The sequence below is a fragment of the Phaenicophaeus curvirostris genome, chromosome 4 (assembly GCF_032191515.1).
Source record: "Phaenicophaeus curvirostris isolate KB17595 chromosome 4, BPBGC_Pcur_1.0, whole genome shotgun sequence".
NCBI lineage: Eukaryota > Metazoa > Chordata > Aves > Cuculiformes > Cuculidae > Phaenicophaeus > Phaenicophaeus curvirostris.
Genome location: NC_091395.1, coordinates 43,136,463 through 43,164,134, shown reverse-complemented (window position 1 = coordinate 43,164,134; position 27,672 = coordinate 43,136,463). Strand labels below are relative to the sequence as shown.

Here is a 27,672-nt window from a genome sequence, read left to right as displayed (position 1 = left end):
GTCCCTGCCCAGATTTCTTATAAACCCTGATTAAGTACTGAAAGGCTGCTGTAAGGTCTCCTTGGAGCCTTCTCTTCTCCAGGCTGAACAACCCCAACTCTCTGAGCTGTCCTCATATGGCAGGGGCTCCAGCCCTCTGATCATCTTTGTGGTCCTCCTCTGGACCCGTTCCAAGAGCTCCATAACCTTCTTACATAGAGGATTCCAGAGCTGGACACTATACTCCAGATGAGGTCTCACAAGAGAGGAATAGAGAGGCAGAATCACCTCCCTCGACCTGCTGGCCACACTTCTTTTGATGCAGCCCAGGATACGGTTGGCCTTCTGGGCTGCGAGTGCAGACTGCTGGCTCGTGTTGAGCTTCTCATCAAACCCTCAAGTGCTTCTCTGCAGGGCAGCTCTCAATCACATCACCCCCCATCCTGTACTGAAATCAGGGATTGCCCCAACCGAGGTGCAGGACCTTGCACTTGGCCTTGTTGAATCTCATGAGGTTCATACAAGCCCACTTCTCCAGCCTGTCCAAGTCCCTCTGGATGAAATCCCATCCTTCCCATATGGCAACTGCACCACTCAGCTTGGTGTCATCTGCAAAGTTGCTGAGGGTTCACTCAATCTCACTGCCTATATCATTGATGAAGATATTAAACAGCACTGGTCCCAGTATGGACCCCTGAGGGACACCACTTATCATGGATCTCCATCTGGACTTCAAGCCACTGACCACTACTCTCAGAATATAACCATCCAATCATTTTTTTATCCACGGTATCATCCACCCATCAAATCCATTCCTCTCCAATTTAGAGAGAAGTATGTTGTGGTGGACTGTGTCAAAGGCTTTACAGAAGTCTAGATAGATCACATCCATTAGTTCACACGTGTACACTGCTGCGGTTACCCAATTATAGATAGCCACTAAATTGGTCATACAGGACTTGCCCCTGGTGAAGCCGTGCTGGCTGCCATTAATCACCTCCCCATCCTCCATGTGCTTTAGTATCGCTTCTAGGACAATTTATTCCATGTTCTCCCCAGGCACAGAGGTGAGTCTGACAGGTCAGTAGTTCCCAGGGTCGTCTTTTCTACCTTTTTTGAAAATGGGCGCTGTACTACACTTCTTACCGTAACTTCTAATGCTGTCAGTCAGAACATGACAACGTTTGGGCTAAGTATACATTACAGGACGTTTTGTGCATGATGGCCTTTCTCAAGGCATCCCGATGGATGGATCTTCATTTTCACATCCCTGCCATATGAACTACAAAATGCTATCTAGATGCAATCAACTGGTTTGCCAATTACTTTTTGTTGGTCATAAAAACAAACAGATTGCAGATAGAAGAAACAGTCCAGAGAGAAATATTGTGAAGTTCTCTTGATGTAGCATTTCTGAAGTTAACATGGGTTTCATTTGAAATGCCTTAAAATTAACAAAGTGAGGTTTTTTGTGTTTTGAGTTATATATTTAGCCCCAGAGCACACCTGAGTTTTTCAGCAGGCTGGAACGGAATGAAAAGGGATACGGAATACACAAATTAAATCAGAGTTTCACTTTATAAATGTTAATGACATTTCACTTCTTTCCTTTAGATCTGTATGTCTTTTGTAATCTAGATACATTTTAGCCCTTAAAGAAATAGAAAAAGATATATTTTCAGTTGAAAATTTTTTACAGCTCTTGCTGATTCAACCCAAGAAAGGGCAATGCCCTTCCTCCTACAGTAGAGGTGGTCCTTCAGGAACAGTCAAGTATCATGGTGAGATAAGTTTCCAAACAGCAGTATTTATCAGCCAGCCAAAGCAGGTAGCTAGAATCCAGATACTAAAAGTAACAGAAGTAGTTGCAACCAAAAAAAAAAAAAAAAGGAGAGGAAACTAGATTGGATCTAAAGAGCAGCATTAATAATGAATAAGAGGGAAAATACACTCAGGGAAATTTCTTCGGAGCCCAGCTATATTGCATAGTAGCAGATTCATAGTTGCAAATATGACAGGATTTTCCCCATGCTCTAGAAGGTCATAGTTTTTGTTTCTCTGCAACTTGGAGTAAGGCTATGTCCATGCTTCCCCACATCTACCATGACTATTCACGCTAGGAACAGAGAAGGATTCTGGCAGTTAAAAAATACAAAGACTTGTTCAGCTGTTGTGGAAAAAAATAAATCGCAAGCTAGGACTAGGAAGAAACTGGAAATGCAGTTTCTGGAAAACTTGGGAATCTTATGAAGTGCAAGGTTTTCAAAGACTGGTCAACCATAAACCAATACTATTTTGAGTTACTGTGTTGAATAAAGACACAAGTATCTTTCTCAGGCTGTTCAAATGCAATGTTATTGATGATTGCACACAGAAAGCACATACTCAAAAGAGCATTGCTAGGAATGTATGCATTTAAAATTGCTAGAGTAGCTGTATACATGAAACAATTTTGGGAAAGAAGTGAGACTAGCATTCTAAATCCTGGTTCAGCATATCATGCTAAGCCCTGCTTTTATGCTCGCTGTACTGTGCCTGCAGCTTTGCACAAAGATTACTTAAACATCACTTAAAAATCAGCATTCGCCTCTTTCACAGTGTTCTTTTACAACAGTTAATTGCTTTGTGAGTTACAAGTACCAATTATGATTTGAAGTATTAATGTACTGTAAGTGTGGTCATTCCTACTGCAATATACACACTAAAATGCAAGCACGTTTTGTCACTTTTCTGGTACACTCATAATTATTCACAACTGCTCTGTCTGGACATGCAGTATCCAGGCAGAAGCTTTATAAAATGGGAGATGTGGAAGGTACATCTAAAGCTTCATTTGTGTCATCTTAGAACTGAGTTAAACCAATAATACTTCATATGCTTTTTTTTTCCCCAAACATAGACTGAAAAAAATATATTTTGAAAGTTTCGCAGCTCTCAAAACTCATGAGAACAGTGTTCTTGGCAGACCCATAATGCATCAAGAGTCTAGTGGTTTTAGTGTTTTTAATCTCCAAGGAATTTCTCAGTGTCTAGAAGTAGAAACTTGATCAGGAGATGAGCAAGTCTGTTGACTGAAACCTGTTAGGACTATGTTGAGCCTTAACAATTAAAAAAAGTTCTTCTGGTGGATATCCAGAAACAAGCTGGATCCTGAGTCTGTACTGCCTTTATGTATAGCACAGTGTATTAGAAGTTCTCATTTTTAATACAAAGCAATAAATTACATCTTTTCTCTAATGACCCTGACAACTAATTTTCTATAGATTTACTCTCGAGATCTCTGGATGAAACCCTTCTGTAATCAATACAATGATATGCGAACACTAAAGCTCAACACTTCATTCCCCTGAAGCTCTGCAGCTCAAAACACTGAAGTTGCACATGAAGGACCAGTGATATTTCTCTATGTTTACACCAGATTTAACGTTGCTGCAAAGGTCAACTCAGAGCACCACAATGACCAAGTACAAGCTTATTGTACTAAACGTCATGCAAAACTGTCCCTGCATTTACAGCTATTTTCTCCTTCTTGTTTATTAATGCTGATCTATCTATACTAATGGATTTAGCTCGTAGGGGCTAGAGAAAGAAAGAGAGTCACTATATTTCAGCTTCCATTCTTCATTAATATTAACATCATCTTCAGCTACAGCACACTGGTACGGTACACACTTGGAACTAACAGGACAAAGAGATCCAGTGGTAAACAGGCTGAGAAAAGAGTTTATTTAAAAAACCACTGGTATATTTGAAACAAAAAGAAAGTTTGTTTAGATATCAGTAATGTAGTTGCTATGCTTAAAACACTTGTGGTTTGTTTACTATGAGTTTAGTTACATAAATGCAGAATCAATCCCAAATCCCACAAGGACTCCCATTAAAAGCAGCAGAAGTATATATATCTGCCAGGAAAATTGCATCTCAGACTAAATTCTTACTTTTGTAAATCACAGGGATCTTCGCATTTGCAATGCCCTGCATTCCTGTCACTACAGCTAGGTAATTGAATTTACTAGCCAAACCCCTTGAATGTTCTCACAGATATCTCAAAGCAGGAATGGTAGTTCATCATATAATTCCCAGTGCAAATCCATATAAATCATGCATTTAATTATTACATGTATTTTTGGAACATGAAAATAAAACCAAACCTAAAAATCCAAATCATACTATTCCATAAATGTGTATTGACTGAAAAAAAAAGTGATACTCAGGGGTCTCATACATGTGAGTAACTTTACATTAGAAAAGAATAAACTTCAAAATATACCCCTTAACCCTAGTAACTGAATATAGGCAGTTTTAGAGGAGACAAGCACTCCAGGAATGAGAAAAGTTTTGAAGAAAAAAAAAGGAGAAAAAATAAAACTCTTAAAAAAAGAAGCCATTTGCTGAGATACTGAATGGTGATTGTGAAAATAACACGATCTCTGAATGGAAACCTGCCCAAAGCAATCTGACATTGCATGCAGAATGTGTTCTATTAAAAGAGAAAAGTAATATAATATAATATAATACATAAAAAGGAAATTGTCATATCAAACTCACTGCACTGCTTCACTCTATAGCAGTGGTCCTGGATAGTATTTTCTAAATAGGAAAGTTCCGTTACTGAGAAAAATTAAGAGAATTTTAATTGTTGATTTTCAATAACAGTAATGTGCTGAGAAGGCAATTAGAAAATTAATAAACATAATCATTTGCTATAACTGATTTTTTGAAGTAATGGTGAAACACTTTTCCTCTGTTATAATAAAGTAATTTAAAAGGATTTCCATCTCTGTTTTGTTCTAGTTATGCCAAAATTTTCTGTTTACTTACTAATATCTGGGGCCCAACTCTAGCTTGTCATGTAATTTTCACACTTTAATTCCATCATTTAACTGAACAGATATAGATCTCGCATATTTAAATTGCAGCTTGTTTCACTGTTGCTTGTTAACCACAAATATTCATATTTAACTTATGTCTAATGTATTCAATATTCTTATACCAGAAAGCCTAAGTAATATCTAGAAACTTTGGTAAAATTTTAACAAGTTCATGCGCTTTAGAAATTCCTTTTGCAAAACAGATAAAAAAGGAAGAACTGAAAATGTAAAAAGAGGAACAGCTTTTAATACTACATACAACAGTGCAATACACGTGTAGAAAAGAAACACTTCATATGAATTAGCATTTCAATGTTTTGTAAACTAAAGTAATATATGCTTTTCATTATTTTAGTAAAATTAAAGAATGGGTTTACAGTATGTTTAAAATTTCATACTGTTTGAACTCATTTAGGCATGGCAAATCATTTCAGCATGATGAATGTCTATGCAGCAATCAGAGATACTTATAGATAGTGCAATACTTCTAAAATTTGAAGCTAAGAGAAATAGATATTCTCATTTTTATGTAAGCCATTATTAGAATTTAGTCCTAAAATGTCTGACATACTATATCCTATTGCTTTAATATAAGCTATATATTTGAAAATATTTTCTTTTGTACTATGTGGAGGATTCACAGGAGCAAATGCAATTGTATATTATGGTGAAAAACACAACAATTTATAGCATATATGCCAGTGAGCGTAAAGGGAAAGGTATTTTGACCTGCACTTGGCGAATCTAATAAAAAGAGTAGTAAGTTAAAAGACCTTGGGAAATCCCATTAAAGTATCTACAAACACCTTTTGCAAAATGTTTTTAAAAGCAGTAACTATTTTTACTTGACAGCCATGTGAAGAATGTTGAGCTTTAGAACTTGTTCCCTCATTCATTAGTCCAGCATATCAGTAAAACTGCATTGATTTCACTGGAATTTTCACCAGAGCTGAACTTAGCAGAGTGCAGATCAGGGCTGTAAGATAGGTGGAATTCATCACATAAGGGTGAGCAGCTTGCAGCTAAAGAGAAGAGAATTTGATTACCTATTATAGATGCTGGAATTTCAGAAAGTACTTCAGAGCCGTAACATATAATTCTTTCCATCTTCTCACTCATTAAAAACAATGCCTTGCATTAAGATTGAAAGAAAAAAGCCCTCAAAAAATGATCATTCTCTGGGATGATTCTTCATGCTTTTATACTACACTAGCGATTTGAAAGATACTCTAGGCTTGGTCATCTTAGACTGTAATCGTCTTTCTAAGCTGGTCTGTGCTCCCAGAGAGTTTTATCTTCCATTCATTTTTGATTGAGAAATGAATGAGATTTATCTGTCTAAAGAGGGAAAATACGTACAAATGTCTCAATTTAAATGAAGGTGTTTCTGCATATAGTAGAAGTAAACCTATGCTTATTTTCATAGGCTTCCCTGAAGCTGGTTTCAAGCTACGCACAAATGCCAAGATATGCTATAGATAGTGTAGATTATTTATTTTTTGCATGCTTGTTAGTGTGGTGGTCTCTGTGTGTGTGAACACCAATGTCAAAACTAGCAGTTCTTTGCTACACAGAAAAATTATTATTATTTATTTCAAATACAGTATATTGCCATTTACAGAATTTGAACATAAGAAACTGAAATGGAGAAATATTAAAGTACCAAGTATTTCAGGGAAAGAAAAGATAAAGTTTTAGGTTTTTTTTTTAGTAAGTGCTAATGCTAAACTAATCATCAGGGAAGAAACTTAAGAATGATTGCTATGAATTTTAGAAACTGTCCTTTTACAGAAGCCAAACTGACATAATTTCTTGACTCTAATCTTGATGTCAGCAATACCGTCTTTTTTTAATATCTTTTTATAATATCTTTTTACATTTTTATGTCTTTTATATAAGAACGATGTCTTCTTTTGGTAGGTAAGCACTTAGAAGTATTAAATAGGAGTGGGGATGTCCTCTGATTTCATAAAATAGTTATTTCTCTGAGGGTAGGAAAAATGTATTTTGTAGATTTGCTTTTATATTTCAGCAAGCAGTTAGAAACAAATGTGTGACACCATATTGTTCTCTGAAAAGAAAGTATTTTCCTAAGTCATGACTGAGAAGAAGAATGCATTCTCAAGGTTAAATAGAAGATGAAACTTCTTATGGGATATAACCAATTTTGAAAGTTTCTGGAATGCCATCTTGATATGTTATTATAGTCATAACATCACTTTCTTCTACCATCACCAATATCTTCCCTTACACATTTGTGTGTTAGGTGACACAAATGACTCCTTTATGGTGCTTGACTTTTCACTAGAAAAGTATTCAGATGATGGTTCTGTCCTCTGTGGTTAGTCAAAGGATTGAGTATTATCCTACGTGGTTTTCTTAATTTCAAGGAAGCAGAGTCAGCAAATATATAAACCCCTAAACCCTCCAAATTGCAAATTTTTGCTGTACACTCTTTAGTTCTTCTCTTGAAACTGTCCCAAGTCTTGCTAGAAATGAGAATGCTATTGCATGTACATGAGGTGATCTAACCAATGGTTGCGATCTATATGAACCTCTGTAAAGCCTTTGACACAGTGCCAAACACATCCTTCTTTCTAAATTGGACAGGTATAGATTTAATGAGTGGACAGCACGATGGATAAGAAACTGGTTGGATGGTTGTATTCAGAGAGTAGTGGTCAATGACTCAATGTACAGATGGAGATCTATGACAAGTGGTGTCCCTTAGGGGTCTGTACCTGGGCTGGTGCTGTTTAGTATCTTCATCAATGACATAGACAGTGAGATTGAGTGAACCCTCAGCAACTTCGCAGATGACACCAAGCTGAGTGGTGCAGTTGCCACATGGGAAGGATGGGATGTCACCAACTGATTGGATGGTTATATTCTGAGAGTAGCGGTCAGTGGCTTGAAGTCCAGATGGAGATCCATGATAAGTGGTGTCCCTCAGGGGTCCATACTGGGACTGGTGCTGTTTAACATCTTCATCAATGATGACATAGACAGTGAGATTGAGTGAACCCTCAGCAACTTTGCAGATGACACCAAGCTGAGTGGTGCAGTTGCCATATGAGAAGGACGGGATGTCATCCAGAGGGACTCGGACGGGCTGGAGAAGTGGGCCTGTATGAACCTCACGAGGTTCAACAAGGCCAAGTGCAAGGTCCTGCACCTGATTTCAGTACAGGATGGGGGGGAGATGTGATTGAGAACTGCCCTGCAGAGAAGGACTTGGGAATGCTGGTTGATGAGAAGCTTGACATGAGCCAGCAGTCTGCACTCGCAGCCCAGAAGGCCAACCGTATCCTGGGCTGCATCAAAAGAAGTGTGGCCAGCAGGTCGAGGGAGGTAATTCTGCCTCTCTATTCCTCTCTTGTGAGACCTCATCTGGAGTATAGTGTCCAGCTCTGGAATCCTCTATGTAAGAAGGTTATGGAGCTCTTGGAACGGGTCCAGAGGAGGACCACAAAGATGATCAGAGGGCTGGAGCCCCTGCCATATGAGGACAGCTCAGAGAGTTGGGGTTGTTCAGCCTGGAGAAGAGAAGGCTCCAAGGAGACCTTACAGCAGCCTTTCAGTACTTAATCAGGGTTTATAAGAAATCTGGGCAGGGACGGTTTACAAAGGTTTGCAGTGATAGGACTAGAGGCAATGGGTATAAACTGGAGAGGGGCAGATTTAAACTAGACAAAAGGAGGAATTTCTCCACTCTGAGAGTGGTGAGGCACTGGCCCAGGTTGCCCAGGGAAGCTGTGGCTGCCCCATCCTTGGAGGTGTTCAAGGCCAGGTTTGATGGGGCCTTGGGCAGCCTGATCTGGTGGGAAGTGTCCCTGCCCATGACAGGGGTGTTGGAACTAGATGATCTTTAAGGCCCCTTCCAACCCTAACTATTCTATGAGTCTATGATTCTGTGATTCTACGATTCTATGATGCTGACTACCGAATCAAATTTCTCATAGATACTCAGAGATCTGCCTGTTGTTTTCAAATACAAGTTATTGTGCCGTAAGCTAAAACCACACAAAGTTTCTTTAACCATTGCATTTTCAATAAACCTTGAATCTGTAGGATGGATCGTAGGAAATTTGCCAGTTATATTAGAGATGTATTTTTATCCCTTTATTTTAAATTCAAATGAAAATAATAGAAAGGTTATTCCAGTAAGATAACACAGGAACTCAGAAAACATGATCTTAAATGTTATATCTTAATATAAAACCTAGGTATGAAAAAGGATCTTCGTGAAATAGCATAATGGTACACAAACCACTAATACATCTTTTGCAGTTTTATCAGCATTACTTGTCATACAAGGCTACAGATATATACATATTGTGTGCTACTTTATCCTCTCTAGCCTTTCCCCCCAAAAAAATCTGTAAAGGAGGAGAAATGGATACATTTTATTCATGTATTCTAGTTGGGACAATATTGATTTTTAAAGTTACAAGTATGAAAGATATAAACAAGAACCAATGCAAAGCATTGAGGATAACTACTCAGAGTACTATACATTGGTAAATAATTCATCCTTTGATCTTGTTAATTGCCTTTTTATCTGACTCATGCCAAACTTGTCAACTGCTATGCATCCAAGAAAACACCATCATATGCATTCACTTGTATAACAGGACAGACTGAAATGAGCAGTTTTAGATAATTTAATTAGATTGTAGTTTTTTTAATATAATTCAGTAAGTACGTGAACTTTTAACTTGTGTTAACTCAATTTCCTCATGCTTTCATTTACCATTTGTTGGGGACATTACAGTGATTAGCCAAAGCCTTTCCAGATCTTAATGCTCTCAATAAATTCTGGTTTAAATTGACTGTCACTTTCTCACTGTAATAAAGTAGGTATTTGACATCTCGGAAGACATCAGACTACTGTCTATTACATTTGCCTGACGAAAACTTTTCTAGCTCCACAAAATCAAGAGAAATTCAGTTGTACTAAAGATTGCAATTAGTGGCCACAGCAGGCGAGTGGGATGGAGAAGTAGATGCTCAGTTTCAGAATTCCGATTATTTTGGGAGTGATACTGTGTGTCTTTTGTCTGACACATTAAATAACACTATGCTCATACTTAAATTTTTTCTTATCAAGTTATTGGCAGTGGCTGAGCTTCCTCAGAAAAAACAAAACATCCACCTCGTCAGCAATATATATCCACTGTGCTGAGATACAAATGCAACAGCAGAGTTCTTTTTCTGTTAGGTTCAAAGATTAGTGTGGGTCAAGTGCCTTGAAACCCAGTCTGCTAGACTGCAAAATGGCACAATAAAAATTCTACAAATTTATGTATTAAAAAATCTCTGCAGGCTTTCCTTTTTTTTTTTTTTTTACAGATTCAAGCAATTCTAAGATGTATTCATAACTTATTTGGTCAAGTAAAGATCAGGAACGACATATGGGATAGAAAACCAGGACATTCATAGCCCTAAGTTTCTCTGTTACTTAGAATACTATATAGCCACATTGCAGACATGTATCTTGCAAATATCTGTATTTTGCAATCATAGCCTACGCAGTTCTCAAAATGTGTATGCAAATAACAGCGTGCTAGACTAGCATTTCTCGGAGAATAAATTCTGCCTTCATATTAACTCTACATACAGGATGGTTTTTTTCCCACTATAGCAATTTTTACTGTGTTTTAGTTCTCTTGACTTCCTTGAGCTCCAGCTCACCTTGATCAGGTCTTCCCCCACATTTCATCAGTTGTGGCCCTCTAAATTAAATTTCTGACTTATTTTCCAAGAAAACACATTTTGAAAAGTGAGTCCATCCTTCCTGATAACGAGATGTGCTTGGTAGCAACAACTTAAAAAAAGTCTCTAGCTATGGGCTTTCCATCAATTCAGATGAAAAACACAGGTCTCCCCTGCAACAAATCCTGTCTTTACATTTTTGTATATTACCTTATTTATTTAGATATTATCCAAGAGTCACAAAAATAGGAGCCTCCAGTTAAATGTCTATATTCATGATCACGTTAGTATCCTAGTACTCTAAAATATGGATCTCAAGGGGAAATCTTGAGTGTTAAGCAATTTTCAAATACCAACTCAACTATAAAGGGTTTGAATATGGATCTAGATCCTAACTTCAGGTTGCAAATTATTATTTTTTTTATTTAAATTTGCCCTGCCCTAGTTTTGCCTCTTATTATTTTTCCTTGAAACAGTAATTTGAATTTGGCAATTTCTGAATCATTCTTATACTATTACATAATCTCCATTAAAATAAAATCCTGCTGTCCCACAAAAAATGTTTTTATATTCAGTATTTTTATAGTTCCAGGCTTATTTGTTTTTACGTGAGCTATTTTTCTTTCACACTCGTACAAAAGGAGCTGCCTTCTGACATATATCTTCTTTCATTCTTAGCTTCATCAATAATGAAACTCATAATATTCTGTATGAATAAAATGCAACAAAAACAAATGGTATTGTCTCTTTTTTCCTTTTTTTTTCTACATTTCATTGCATCATAAAGCTCTAAACCAAACCCAGCATTTATCCAAAGATTTTGATATTTAGTAGCTGAAATCTCACATAATAATTATACAAAGAAGGGAAGCACTGTACCATTAGACTTGTGAAATAAATTCACAACATTGACTTAATTTGCACATCTATTTTCATAATAGTAGACTTTTCTTTGGGAACACGCAAGTCTTCTAATTATCTCTCTGCTGTATTATTGTAATATAGCAAAGAAGAGTTTGACTCTATAAATGCTTCAGAAAGTTGTATTTATGTATTGAAGCATTTAGCACAAGAAGGAAGTAGAGAACAGAGATGTACCTGCAAATGTTAAGAAGCAATTGCATTAATGTGAAACTGGCTGGGATATTTTATTTATATTGGAACTTTCATTTTGGCAGGATTCTCAGGCTCAGCACATACATAAAAATATAACTATTTTTTTTTACATTAGGTCAAATATTGAATGTGTTAAAGTTTTATGGTGTCCATTAAGCTTTTCCATTGACCTTATTTATTTATTTATTTGTTAACTTATTTATTTATTTTATTTAAATCCTTCTCTGATTAGGCAGAAAGCAGAGGTTTTACTTACTATGCATTTTTAAGCAAATTCTGGAATATCACTTCTAAAATTCCTTGGAAACAGAAAACACGTATCACATTTAAAAGCTACTCCTTATTCTGCTTTACCATTTTCGCTTATGGTTAGTCCTGTCATTTGTATTGTAGGCAGATATAAATTGGCCTATCAATAAATCTCATATTTTCATTCTCAAAATATGCACCACAATAAAGAGGACGCAGAACTGGTTTTTGGCCATTAGTATGTCATTTGTTTACCTGGGTGGTCCATTTTATCTTTATGTAATTTTCCATAAGCTGATATACTTTTAAAGGATGAAAATTACCTTTCCTGTAAATCAAGAAAGCAATAAAGTATGTAACATCTGTAAAATGGTTCAAAAGAATTTAGTTCCCTAGAGGTATACCTCCTGCAATTTTCTAACAATAAGTGACAAAAGGATAATAAAAAAAGGATGGAAGACTTTTTGTTGCCGGTGACTCCGAAGTGTGGAGTCTGCCCAAGGAGGCCTTAATAGTTTTAAGGATTCAGACTGATTTCCAAGGACAGAATTCTGACGTGAAGACACCAGCACTGATCAGTGTGGAGAACACAGGACTTATTGTACAGGGGGAACTAAGTGTGGGAATAAACAACATATATTCCTATACTGGGAATAAACAACATCCAGAAAAAAAAAACCAACCCAACAAACCTCTCCATAATCTGTAAGTGAAAAAAGCATATGCCAGCTTGGATGACATGATATCTGTGGGTACGATGTTTATTAAAGAGGAAAGTGCTATGACAACGACAATTATTTAATCCTAAGATCCAAGTTTTGCACCAATAATGACCAGCAGTTCTCCTGGTTATGTGCAAGTAGAAACATATAATTAGAGTTATTAGGAACAGTAGAGGGAATTAGAACTATGTATGACATGAAGGATAAGCTTGAAATACTGCTACAGGCAAATCTGACCCATGCCTCACTGTGAAAATATTGTATACCTGGCAAGTCTACAGCTACTCCTGTATCAGACAAGTTGATAACAGCACTGAAGAGCACCTTGACCTAGAGAACAATGCTGTCAAAGAACTGCCCTTCCCTTTACAACTTCCACTGGGGTTTCAGTGTGTATTTACATATATGTATAAAGATATTAAAAAAAATATATAAATACATACATATAAGATAAAGTATATACCTCCTCAGTTATTTTAATCATAGAATCATAGAATCATAGAACAACCAGGTTGGAAGAGACCCACCAGATCATTGAGTCCAACCATTCCTATCAAACATTAAACCATGTCCCTCAGCACTTCGTCCACCCGTGCCTTAAACACCTCCAGGGAAGGGGACTCAACCACCTCCCTGAGCAGCCTGTGCCAGTGCCCAATGACCCTTTCTGTGAAGAATTTTTTCCTAATGTCCAGCCTGAACCTCCCCTGGTGGAGCTTGAGGCCATTTCCTCTTGTCCTGTCCTCTGTCACTTGGGAGAAGAGGCCAGCACCCTCCTCTTTACAACCTCCTTTCAGGTAGTTGTAGAGAGCAATGAGGTCTCCCCTCAGCCTCCTCTTCTCCAGGCTAAACAACCCCAGCTCTCTCAGCCGTTCCTCATAAGGCCTGTTCTCCAGCCCCCTCACCAGCTTTGTTGCTCTTCTCTGGACTCGCTCCAGAGCCTCAACATCCTTCTTGTGGTGAGGGGCCCAGAACTGAACACAGGATTCGAGGAGCGGTCTCACCAGTGCCGAGTACAGAGGGAGAATAACCTCCCTGGACCTGCTGGTCACGTCGTTTCTGATACAAGCCAAGATGCCATTGGCCTTCTTGGCCACCTGGGCACACTGCTGGCTCATGTTCAGTCAGGTGTGAACCAACACCCCCAGGTCCCTCTCCTCCAGGCAGCTTTCTAGACAGACTTCTCCTAGTCTGTAGCACTGCATAGGGTTGTTGTGCCCCAAGTGCAGGGACCCGACATTTGGCCTTGTTAAACCTTATACCACTGGACTCTGCCCAGCGGTCCAGCCTGTTCACATCCCTTTGCAGAGCCTCCCTACCCTCCAGCAGATCCACACTTCCACCCAGCTTAGTGTTGTCTGCAAACTTGCTAAGGGTGCACTCGATGCCTTCACCCAGGTCATTGATAAAGACATTGAACAGGGCTGGACCCAGCACTGAGCCCTGGGGAACCCCACTTGTCACTGGCCTCCAGCTGGAGTTCACACCATTTCCCACCACTCTCTGGGCCCGGCCAGCCAACCAGTTTTCCACCCAGGAGAGTGTGCGCCTGTCCAGGCCAGAGGCTGACAGTTTCTCAAGCAGAATGCTGTGAGAAACTGTGTCAAAGACTTACTGAAGTCCAGGAAAGGTAAGGTTTTTGAGGTAAATTATCATGATAAATCTACCTGAACGCAATTATATAAGTGTAACATACATTTCTTAAAAGTAGAGTGCACTATACAATTTAACAATACCAATCAGTCTGTGAGAGGGAAGGGGAGAACAAAATCAAAAAATGCAAGCAGTTTTGTCATGTCTGCACAATATCTATGACATGGGAAGGGAACTATGATCTAACAGGTTGGTTTCAAGACAGCTCCATCTTGTTTATCAAAAAATTATGGACTTAATATTAGAATCCTCTAACACATTTGTTTACGTGTCTGGTTTGTGCTTTGCTTCTTCTTACCCTCCTGACATTTTAAGAGTTGTCTGCCAGATCTTATAAAGGCTCTCCACTAAAAATAACTGCTGACATTTGCAAGTGGCATGCACTAAGCACATTCAGATTATTTTTTTTTTTGCACACGTTTATTTTTGTTTTAGATTTTTTGTAAACTTTGGCTGTGGCTGTTAAAAAAATCACAGTGTCAAATACATTCCACAGCTGCGTTAAAACAAACAAGCTAAGCTATTATAACTGAGATATTTTGACACTAATATATTACATGGTGTTTGGCGCAGCTTTTTTTTTTTTTTTCAATAATTGCCTATCCAATTTTCAGTGAGAGAAAGCAATGGCAGTCAGCCTCATTACACGAACAACTCAATTTTTAAAGGAGAGAATCATGCACACTGAATAACTCCAAACTGGCTCCTCCTGAATGATGACCTCACCTCTTTGTCAAAGGGGAATAGAGGCTTATAAATTAACATACTTCATTCATCATTTAAACTTCACCCAAGGGCTTCAGAAGCCACACACTTCTTAATAGTTTTTTTCACCTATTCTGACTAGGATGTTGCTGTAGGAGCTCTGTAGCCTCTTGTGGACCTAATCAATTGTCACACCCTGGAACTGGGAAGAGTGTTCTTCCATTTAACCTAAATTAGTTTCATTTTGGCTTGGACCTTTTTGTCTTACAACATCATAGAAGTGTAGAAACTTTTTTTTTTAATGGCTTTTAAAGAGTATCACTGTTAAATATTCAGTAGAAGACTGAGGCCCATGCTCACTATGAATAAAATCCTAGCTGCTTTGCCCTGAGAAGTAGGAATCTTCATGCATGCTTCTGGTGGAGAATGGCTTTTCAAATTAGAGATTTCTTCCACAGCACTCAGCTTGTATTTTTAGGTGCCATGGAGGAGAAAGAGGGAGTGGCCAAATCACTGGTAGCTTGACTGAAGACACCATGCATTTCCTGTGAGATTTTATGGTGGGAGGCCTGCAACTCCCTGCACAGACCTCACATAATATTTGGTACGTTAAGTTAATAAACTTCTGACTTGCTGTTCAAATCCACCTCTGTGTTCACCTGTCTTCCGTGTATCTTAATGTTTCTGTCACAAATATTATAAACAGCATAAAAAATATTGTATATAAGAACTTAAACACTGAAATTAAAAATTCATGAAGACATTTCTATAAAGATTTGAACAAATCTGTATATAATTTGTAAGAGAAAAGCAACATTTTTTTCCTTGCAAAGAACTTTTAACTCTCCTTTAATCACACACAACTCAGAAATCTGAGATCATATAAGTGCACCATGCCTAAGGTGACAGGGAAGACATCCCGTGTACCTGAAAGGAGGTTGTGGAGAGGAGGGTGCTGACCTCTTCTCCCAAGTGACAGGGGACAGGACAACAGGGAATGGCCTCAAGCTCCGCCAGGGGAGGTTTAGGCTGGACATTAGGAAAAAATTCTTCACGGAAATGGTCATTAGGCACTGGAACAGGCTGCCCAGGGAGGTGGTTGAGTCCCCTTCCCTGGAGGTGTTTAAGGCACGGGTGGACGAGGTGCTAAGGGGCAGGGTTTAGTGTTTGATAGGAATGGTTGGACTCGATGATCCAGTGGGTCTCTTCCAACCTGGTTATTTTATGATTCTATGATCTGACAGGAAAATTCCTGCTCCACATAATACAAGGAGGCCACAAGCTGTCAGACTCCAGTGGGGTGCATTTGGTCAACGATACAATGACTAGTCAGTTTAAGTAATAACTGATTGTCTTTCTTTGCCCAGAGGGAGCAGCACTTCTAACTACAGGTTACTTATAAGCAAGATACAAATACCAGCCCTTTATGCTGATTTTCGCATGGCTTCACCACTGCTGTGACATGTGACTGTCTAATATTCTACTGAAATTATACAATTTCCAGTACACATTCAGAAGAGCCAAAACTTGATTGATAATAATGTTTATTTAATAATTCTTTTTTTTTTAAACTGGATTACTATAGAACACATTAAAAATGAATGTCTACATTTGTTTCATTCTTCTAATAAACATTTTCTCTCTACCACATTAAATAAAAAAGAAACCTTATTGTATTACCTTTTTCTTAAGCTACAGTTCTTGAACCATAACACCTCATTCACTGTAGAACATATATTAGAAGTTGAGCATTTGAAAAGTGAACTAATTAGCACATTCTCAAATGGAGATATTTTCCCAGGTGATTAATTCACCTTAACTAACTTCCTCTTCCATAAATTTAGGATACAGACCTCCCTTCTATGCTATGCTTCTTTAAGAGAAAAGACACATGCTGCTCAGTCATGTAAATAAGATGTCTCATTGCTCCCTGTTTTTGAAATGTTTTAAGAACTGCCATAAAAAAAAGTCACAAAGAGTTAAACTGGAGGTGAAATTTTTTATGTAGTTTGGAATATAAGACACACCATTTGATTTTTATATCAGATATCGTCTGTTCCATATGAACAAAGTTTCATATAAAACAGCTAAAATGCAAAGCACTTTCAGCTGAGTTCAAACTGGAAGAATATTCTTGATGGAGCTTATCTCAAAATCATTTGAAGTCCAAAGTGTCCATGTAAAACCATTAATCTCAGAATGTGTCTAAACACTATCCTGGAGACAGGCTACAATTTACAGTTCTCCATGACAGGCAAATCACTGGTAGAGACCCGTCATTTAACCCCAATGATTTCTTCAGTAGGCATGGAAAGAAAGGTTTTCTTACTGCCCTGTCATAGAATGGCTATGGAATATGTCAACACTGTATAACCTTACATAAAAATTAAAGCAATGTGCAGGTATTTCAGTCATGAAAAAGGTCAGCAAGGTGGGCTTTCAGATCAGCGTCATTGATAAAAACTTGGTACATGAAGTATAAAGACAGCTTTTGCTTTTTTAGGGAAAAATATATGGCAAAAATATTTTCTTTGTGCATCAGGTTTTTGCTGTAGATACCTTAAATGTAAGATGGAGCTCTTCCATTTTATTTAGGCCCACAGTACAGCTTCAATCTCCACTTACCTAATGGTGCATGTTAGAAGTAGAGAACACAAGAGCAATGACCATGCTTATCTGCCCAACACACAAAAATATTGTCAACATTCTGAAGAGCCCAGCTGGCTAAAATTTGTACCATGCTTACTTAAAGAGGATGCTCTCATTGGATTTACAGCTTAACTGCCTCTATGTTTAATATGTGTTTCAACGTCACAAATCAAACTCTATGTAACCTAGAGCTTATCTTAAAAGCGTACAGGTATTTGCAACACGTTTTCTATACAGTTTCTTCAATAGCCTTAATGTACACCTATTTGGAAAATGTTTAGTAAAATACAGTATGCCAAACTGATATTTGTTCAACAATTTTGCACCTGGTACATTACATTTTCATTTGAAAAATTTGTTTCAGGATACATAAATGAGAAGTCATACTCAGCAACTGCCACGGTTGCAAACTTTTTTGTGCAGCGTCCGAAATATTTATGTTCAAATTATGTACAATTCATTGTAAAACTGCGCTCTTGGAACGTTATCTAACAGATATCATTGCTGGAAGGTGATAAAAATGAATGCCAGAGACACACATGGATTTGCCTGTGGCAGGTACATCTGTCCCTGAGAGGGAGTGTGTCTGAGGCATGGTGCAGGTGATATGTGACTTGAGTCAAATACCCCACCCTGATGCTACCTTGGAGACTATTCCTGCCAATGAGTGTCACTGTGGCCATATATGACCATGAGCCTTGATCTGACATAGGTATAAATGGATTCCCCCTGTCAGGGGGCATTTTGAGTCCTCCTGAAGCACTGGGCTTGCAACATGAGGTCCTCCCCATGGCAGGGACACCTAGCATAGCCATCTCCTTGAACCTGAGTGCCCTCATTTTAAAGAGTGAGTAAACTTGCTATAGGATCCTACCCCTCCTCCCCCCTGAAACCCTAAAAGCTTTTGTGTAATCCTTGTAGTAGTACTATCACCACTTAGTGATTTTTACCATTCTGCAACAAAGCGTAGGCCAATGCCTGAGATGTACAAACATTTGAACTGTATGGATACTGTGATTTTGAGGGATATTTAGGAAAGTTATGGCATTGCACTTTCCTTGCATGCCAGAAGAACTGGCAGTGACTTAATAATAAAGGGAATTCAGGGAAATACAAGAAAGCATTCCTGTATGCTTGGGAAACTGGGCAGCCTGGCCTCAAGAGTGGCTGTAGTTACAGCCAACCCAAAAAGACAAACTGATTGTGTCCTAAAAAACCATGTGCTCCTTACTCAAGCAGAAACTCGTAAAAGGATCAAGGAATAACCCAATGTAATGGAGGGAAGGAAGAGACCTTTAGTTATATTCCCAAATGCCTGTGGCTTTAAAGTGTATACTTTGATTTTTCTTCTTTACTACCCACAAACATTCAAAATCACAGACCCAGTCATCAACTGCATTTGCTGCTTAAACACATTGGAAAATCCTATTGGACTATAAGATCCACCATCTTCTACTCAAGCCTTGCCAGATGCTAGCAAAAAATAAAATTCTAAGACTTCTTCAGATTTAAATAAATGAAGTATTGTTCACATGCTCACAAATGTCGGTATGGTTTGATTCAAATGATTCCATATTTCTGTCATATGTCAGGGGGACACGTATGGTAATGGACCTCTTATTAGTAATGATCTTTTAGAACCCTCTAGTACTGATGAACTTTGCTGCATTTATAAGTATAAAACGAGACAAAAGTCTTCATCCAAACCCCATGAAAGCAGCAATGGCTTGTACCAGCAGGGATACTGGAATCAATATGTTTGAATGCCATATCTGGCTTTGATAAAGTAAACTATTTGAAGGCAGACTAGATAAGGAATGACATGCATTTTGTAGGTACATTTTTAAATTGCAGTGGCAGTGATAAGCACATAAACCCCTCTGATTATGAATTCATTTGCACCTGCTCATTTAAAATCACTTAGTCTTGGGGATTGATAGTACTGTAGTTTATGCTGGTTTTGAGGTGCATTAATCCATCAATTACTAACTTAGATAATCATAAAGATATCTAACTACTAACTTAAAAAATTATCATTAGCATTGTGCAGCAGGCAGGGTGTAAATATCCTTAAATCAGAAAAATACTATTATCTTTGTGAACAGTTTTCATAATACACTGCACAGGACTGCACCCTGTTGAGTGCACTTTGCACAACGTACACAAGTCATGTGAAATGCAACTTGTCACATTGTGCCAAAAGTCAATCTTTTCTTCAAAAATTGAGACCCGAAGCTTGTGCATTAGAGGGACTGATAGCACTTGTTAAATGACATAGCTCACAGAAGGTAGCTATTAGCATTTCTGTGCACTGGTTTAATCCAGACACCTCAACTTCTGTTATCAACACCTCGACGTATTCCAGTTCTGAGCCTTCCCTAGGAAAAAGCACTTGATTTTCTGCACTCTGTCAGCATGTGTACTGATTCAGTAATCTGGACAAATACCCATAAGGGCCAGGGCCTCTAAGTTCTTTTAATTTTGATTTTGTAGCCTGTAACTCCTGTGTTCTATCTTTCTATTTTCCACAGCTTAAGGTTTTCTGTGTGCATGAAATTCCTCACCTTAACCTTAAATTATTCTGTCCTTCTGGTGTTCACTGACAGTCTCTGAGGCTTGGGCTTTATTCTCCTTCAGGGTTCATTCTTCTCCTAAATAGTCATCATCTATTGCATTCTATAAAGAGAGTTCCCAGCAGTAGTTTTTAAAATAAAAGATAAAATGTTCAGTATCTGAACATTTAAGGCTCTAGTGTCAGTACCTGGAATGCCTCCTGTTGACAATGATGGTTATCACTGGGGGCAACTGAAATCTGTTCATTCTGAACTGTCTTCAGAAATCAGCCTTATCTGATTGTTCTTTCAGATCAAAAGAAATAGGAAGACAAAGTAAGCTGTGCATATTCTTTCACTCAGCACTTTGTTGTTAAAAAAGGAGGAATCCCACTAGGACCCATAAACCACTTTTAGATATCACTAATCTTTGCTATGGATTTCTACTTTTTCCATTTATTGCCAGCTGACTTACTATATTTTGATATTTTAATGACATAGAACAGCGCTGTTAGGAATTATTGTAAAAAACATATAACAAAATCTAGATAGACAAAAGAGCATTTATTGCTTGAAGGGACATGATATGTAATTCTCAGAATTTGCAGCTGAGATTAGACCTTTTTTTCCACATGACAGGTATGTACTCAGAAATGGGAATACTGCAAAGGCTCCAAAATCACACCTGGTGCTTCTGGACTCAGGCACAGCTAACATATCTTTTATATATTTGTGGAAGGTAGCTTGCATTGCCTCTTACATTGGGGTCAGTCTCAGTGACTAAATATATATAACCTTTGTCAACTGTAGTGAGCAGACTAGAGGAATACAATCTTTCACTTTTTAATTTAATTTTATTTAAAAAAAACCCCCCGAGCGTAGTTAACATTGTTACTGGCAAAAGTGATGTGAAATACTACATATCAAAGTTTCACTGAAACAAAACAACTGGAATTGGACTGGGTATGGTACACTTCAGGACCCACAGTCAGCTTCACAAGTTGCAACTTTTAGAGACTTCCCCAAAACTCAGTAGTTAAGCAGTTAAGTAGTTAAGGATCCCTACTTTTATATAAACAGCATTACCCATCTGATTGACAACAAATAAATAAATGAAGCATGTATTTTACGCTATCTCATAGTCTCTGACACAGCTATTGTCAAGTGAACAAAAATTTTAACATGAAGCCTGTATCTTAACATCTATTTTCTTCATATGGATTTTGGGACTTACTGTTAGTTTCTATACTGCTGATTGATTCTTGGACAGTCCACGTATAACGAACCAGTTCCCGTTTTCTAATGAATTCCACCTGGTTCATTAACTTGTGTCATTCAATTGATCTGTCCTTGTTTTGTATTTTCCCATTAAAAGACAATCAGGTCAATGACCATCCTACTGACACCCATAAAGCTTCTGTTCACCTTTCTGCCTGTCTTACTATAATGTTAAAATGAGATTTGTGAACAACATAATTTGTACAATAGCCTCAAGCCTACTGAGGCAGTGCACAGCCTCTTCTTGGTATCTGTCAGATGCCGGTGAAAAAAATATGGATCAACTGAACCTGTTTGCCATCAACTCAGAAGTATAGCATGCACGAAAATGTCCCTTTCAGTTGCTATTAATGGAAGGAAATGTCTCAAACCTCTTAAAAAACCCATCAGAGTAGTCTGGAGGCCAAATCTCAGTTTCAGGAAACCCCATCCCTTCCTACACAGATTGTTAAACTCTACCTCAAATGAACAAAAATTCAAATGCTGGTTCTTATTTTACACTAAATATATAGCAATCACAGTTTTTAAACACAAAGGAAGAATGCTGGCAAAAAAGAAAAGTTATTTGTTCTTTCAGCAAAAATTCTCACTGACAAATTGAGCTATACTAGCTTCTAGTTCAGCTTGAAGTACTGGCTTCAAGTTCTCTTGATTTTGATCAAGAGCTATTCAGGTTAGATGGATTCAGTAAACTAAATAAAAAAATTACAGTACAAAATCTATCACAAACTAGCCTTTAAAAATAGTTCAGAGAACCATAACAAACCACAAGAAAGGTTTTTTAGCCTTGTGAAGGAAAATAAGGAAATGCTTTTTGAAACAATAGTTCAGTGGCTCAAGAATAACTGAGCATCTTAAAATAACAGGGTGGCAATACTTGTGGTAACTCAAAGCGTCAGCTGGACTACTTTTAGACACGTTATCGCCATGCTGCAAAAGTGAAGCTGACTGTCAACATTATTTAACATTTGGTTAGGAAAGCAACAAAATCTTCAGTTTTTTTCCCCTTCATTTTTTTCCTTTCTTTCTTTTTTTGGCATGCAAGTGATAAATAGTATAAACATAAAAGGAAGGAAAAAAAAAGAATAAAAAGGGAGATTATTAAAGGAAAAGCCCCTGCTCTTTTTTATCAAACGCACTTCTCAAAACACTCACACCCTAGTTAGTTCAGCTGTATTCATAATATCTAACAAAACCCAGCTTCCAGTTCTTTGTAAACATTTTTCCTGGAAAAAGAACTTGCTTTTCTACAGAGAAAGTAAAACATTACTATTCTACTACCCAGTTAGCATAAAATTATACAGATTGGCAATGACAGTATCATCTAGACTTTATTACCTGTGATATTTACTCTCTGATCTTGGATTAAGCATCATTTCTGTTAATATCAACTGGTTGTAGAAGTAAAAGAAAGTTTTGCGAAAGAGTAAGGGATGCTAAAAGACAGTACTGAAACTCCTCTATTGTATCAATGTAGCACCTCTCTAGGCACAACGTTTTCCCCATTGCTCTGTTCTCTAAAATGGATTCCATGATTTTGTCTGTTATCTTTGCAAACCCTCCAAAGGATCACCCTAAGAAAAAAGACAGAAATAGTTTCTAGGAACAAAGGCAAATTTTCATGTTTACAGAATCACAGAATCATGGAATGGTTGGGGTTGGAAGACACCTCTGAATATCATCTAGTCCAACCTCTGCCCCCCCACTAAAGCAGGTTCACCTACAGCAAAAATGTGTCCAGATGGGCTTTGAATATCGTGGAGAAGGCGACTCCACAACCTCTCTGGGCAGCTTGTTCCAGTGCTCTGACACCCTCATAGTAAAGAGATTTTTTGTCATGTTCAAGTGGTACTTCCTGTGTTCCAGTTTGTGCCTGTTGCCCCCTGTCCTTTTGCTGGGCACCACTGAAAAGGATTTGGTCACATCGTCCAGGCAGCTGCCCCATAGATATTTATAAGCACTTATAAGATCACCTCTCAGTCTTCTCCAGCCTAAGCAGACTTAGGTCTCTCAGTCTTTTCTCATAAGAGAGATGCTCCAAGACCCTAAAAGTCTTAGGCTGGAGAAGACCCTTAAGATCATTGAGTCCACCAAGTCCACCACTAAACCATGTCCTTAAGTGCCATGTCTGCAATGTATATATATCCCAGAAAACTTCATATTGAGTCACTGGATGACTTGTACGCATTGGGTCAGCCCTAACTAGATGAACCAAAGCACAAAATTTACACTACTCTCTATTGTTTGTGGCTATGCCAGTAGATTGCACTGAGGCTCAGGAGTAAGGGCTAACTTCCACTTTCTGCTGGAATTCCAAGAAGTTCAGGATCTTGCTTATGTGGCAAAATATGCATGTGTTTTAGCAGTCACTTTTCACCTTTACAGAGGAGGTATCTCTTCACTTTATTCTGCTATTGAACAGGTTCAGTTAGATAAGCTCAGGAATTGCTTTAGAGCCTAACAAAATTGAGTTCATTACTGATCAAACACCTCTGGCCACCTCCAGAAGTATGATGTTGATTGTGGCAATAACAGACTGAAATCTAACAGCTTCAATATCTTCATTGTCTTTAGAAGTTGAATTCATAAATTAATATATCTCAAGGAGAGGTTTTAAATAGGGGCCATACACCGGGAATACACTGAATTTCTGATGACCAAGCATGTTAGAGACAGAAAAATCTTCTTTGGTAAGTGTAATAGAAAATTCTGGAATTTTAAGAGGAGAGAAGACTCCTGGCCCTAATTCATCCTTCTAGAACTATTTACACAAAGCACTGGGCTCAGTAGTGATCCTTCCTTCTGATGACATTCTGTGGCTGGAGTAAGATATGTGATTTTGAAAAGGACCTAGAAACAGAATTTTTTCCACTTTCAAGGAAACCTTTTTCTAAAGACGGGAACTAGCACCATCACTAACCCTCAGTGGATTCTGAATGGAAAGAGTAAAAACTAGTCTGTACAGAAAAGCAATTAAACAAGGAATTCAGGCCTGTGACTCCCAGGCTAATTTGATTTGCAGCTCAGGACTTCAGATAGGGACCTCAGCTTTGGTGGCAGAGAAGATTTCAAACTCATCTTCCCCATTGCCTGCTGGTGGCTAAGGTACACTTTTGAGAAAGAATTTCTCAGGTTTACAACTATATGTGCCGAATGGTGCAATTTTGTGTAAAATTGCTAGGAGCGTGCAACCATAAAAACACCCACCCAACAATGCAGGTCTCCAAAATTGACTGACTGATTGCTACAAGAAGACGATAGTTTAATAATCAAGTACAATCCTTTTTTATTCTGTTTAGGATAACTTGAAAAAACATTTCCACTGGCATGTTTTTTCACAGCACATAAACATATGTAGCCTGACAAAGATTTGATAGTAATTTGGAGGAATCATATCATTATTTAAACAGTAATCACAGAGATGCATGACTGTTAACAAAAAAAAACCCCAAAATAAAAGGTGTACAATCAGGGAAGTGGATCTACTGTGAGCTGGGAATTCAGCTCTAACTCCTATATAAACAATGCACGAACTCAGGATACTGTGACACCTAGTGCACAGACACAGTGAAGTTACAACAGGAGAGACTAAGTCACTGTAATCCCTGCCTACTCAATGAAAATTTCCATGGACGAACAAAAATACACACAACGCAATAAAGCCATAAGCTCTTTGTATTGGTGAGAACATTGCAGCCTTACTGAGACTTAACACTTTACATCCATTATCATGAAAGGAAAAGAGCAAAAACAAAACCAAAAAAGTTGTGACAATAATAACTTCTGCCACAAAATTTTGTCATCAGGACATCTACTAAATTTAGAAACTTCTACTGAGAACAATGCTACAGGGCTTGCTTAGTAAATGAAACAGGCCTGGAAGTCATTAGGGAGAATACCAAAAAACCCCAAGAAGATCCAGATGCATTGTCACTGGACTCCTACTGCACCACAAGCAGGAATACTGATCAGTGGGTCGCATCTTTTGGGACACACAATGTTTGAATAGCATAAGAAACTTGGAAGTAATTTGAAAACACAGCCTATTCATTGTTCCAGGTAGACTGATGTAGAACAGAGGACCTCAATTAACTGATTGCATGAAAAAAAGAGAACAAACCAAAACACAGAATAACTCTATGTATCTGATGCTAGTTTTGTTTAAGAAAAGTACAATCCATCTTCCATATGAATATTTGTGAGATCACATATGTGAGCATTTACTTAGCACAACATGCCAGTCAGATAGAAGATATAAAGGTCCATTCTTTTCCAGAGATCATGAAGATTTAAAAAAATTTTCTTTCAGAACTAAAATTCTGAGTGTACTTTAATATTAAGCTATATGTCTGTATGAACATTAATAAGAACTGGAAAAAATTCTTCCTGTGTTCATTGATCATGATTATCTCTGTCTCCATGTGCTCTGAACTGTTCTCTTTAATGAGAAGGATTTGAGTACAGTAAGGTACAAGTGAATTAGTGGAAGATGCTGTAGTAGACATTTAAATTTGTAAAATTAAACTAGTGGCATTACTAGCATCCTGTAATGACTAAATTGGCAACAGAAGACAACATCTTACGTTGCTTAGTTTTACAAGCACATGCTAGCTTCAGCTTGTCAGTCTTTTTCAGGGATACACTTGTGTTTCTAAACAGAAGTACATTCCAACAGCAGCAGGTACAGGTATTACTAAAACAGCCTTTCAGTTTCTCTCTCACAGGGAGTCTACAAAACACACATTCATTTTGGCTATTTTAGCCTAAATGTTTAGTGCAGGGTAAAGGAGGAGCACCTTTCAAATAGCTGAAAAGCTTTTGAAGAGCTGTCTCCCTGCCCCAAGCTTGACACGTTTTATTAGAGTAGCATTCATTCATCCTTTCTAAAGTGGAAAACAGACTAAATTAAATACTAAAAAAGTTAAGCAGTAGCAACAGTGTATTTCAGTAGCACCACTGTCTTTCAGTAGCACAGACATTGTCTTCCTATGTGAGTTGCAAGTGATAGGCAATAAATAAATACGGTTAGGTACTCAGCTGAATACCAAAATTATACATGCAACATTGAATAAATGATATGAATGAATAAATGATACCTACAATTCCCTACAGTTACTTTTTTATTTTAAAATTAGCTTACTATAATCTAATAGTTCTCAGTCACAAACTGCATTTAATTTAAACCAAAATAAATACAAGAACATGTCTGTAAATATATTGAAAAATATCTTTAAAAATGGTATTCTGGACATTTTTATTGCTTATTTCCCTTATGCCCATAATGAGCACAAGGTAAGATTAACTTTTTTGATTTTGCTAGGAAAATCACATCCAGAACTTACAAAGCTTTGTCATTAAGACCTCCTGCTCCCATCAATGCAAGCCCTAGAAATTTTCCATTGCTTCCAGACATTTATTTCAGTATTAATCAATTACACCTCATAAAAAAAAAAAGAGAGAGAGAGAAAAATGAAATATAGAGATTTATCATCCCCTGAAGGAGACAAATTAAAGTGCTAGAGAGCACTGACGAAGAAGGCCATGGTCAGTTAGGTTGTATGCAACATTCAAACTGCAAATACCTATTTTGGGCAATATCTCTTATATTCACAGTTCCATGAGTGAGATACCTTACCCCTCCTTACACTACTCCTTTGTTAGATAAAAGAAAAAATATGGATTACTCAGCAATTACAGAATACATTTAAATTTCACAACACAGCTAGGAAAAAAGAAAGGGATAAAAGCAGATAAAAAAATCTGATAAAGAAGACTCTAGTTCTGGTGACTAAGTGATACAATATCTAAAGCCTTTTCTAGGTTATTGAGATTTTTATTCTTTTACATGGAGAGAGATCAAGTGAGAAGGAAAGAGAGTGGGGAAAAAAAAGAAAAAAAGAAGAATCTGTGGTCTGTAAATGATCAGCACAAAAAATAAATTATGGTCAAGTAACTGAACTTTTCTGATGTGTAAATTGAATCATTCCCACACGCTGGTGTTTTATAATTAAAAGACCCTTTTCACTGTGGGAAATTTTACTGAATTTTGTATTAAAAGAAGAAACAAACCATCAATCAGGAGGAGGTAGGGGAACTCAAAGAGCTCAACCCATTAAACTTGAAGAGTGTAGTCGAATGCTGAATGACTTGCTCTAGGAAACTGTAGCTCTTTCAAGGCAGGAT

At 37.7% G+C, this 27,672-nt stretch overlaps 1 protein-coding gene across 18 annotated transcripts in view; it reads right to left on the bottom strand.

Moving 5' to 3' along the window:
- TENM3 (teneurin transmembrane protein 3) overlaps positions 1–27,672 on the bottom strand; it is a 485,815-nt gene that overhangs the window by 457,219 nt on the left and 924 nt on the right. The window lies entirely within an intron of this gene.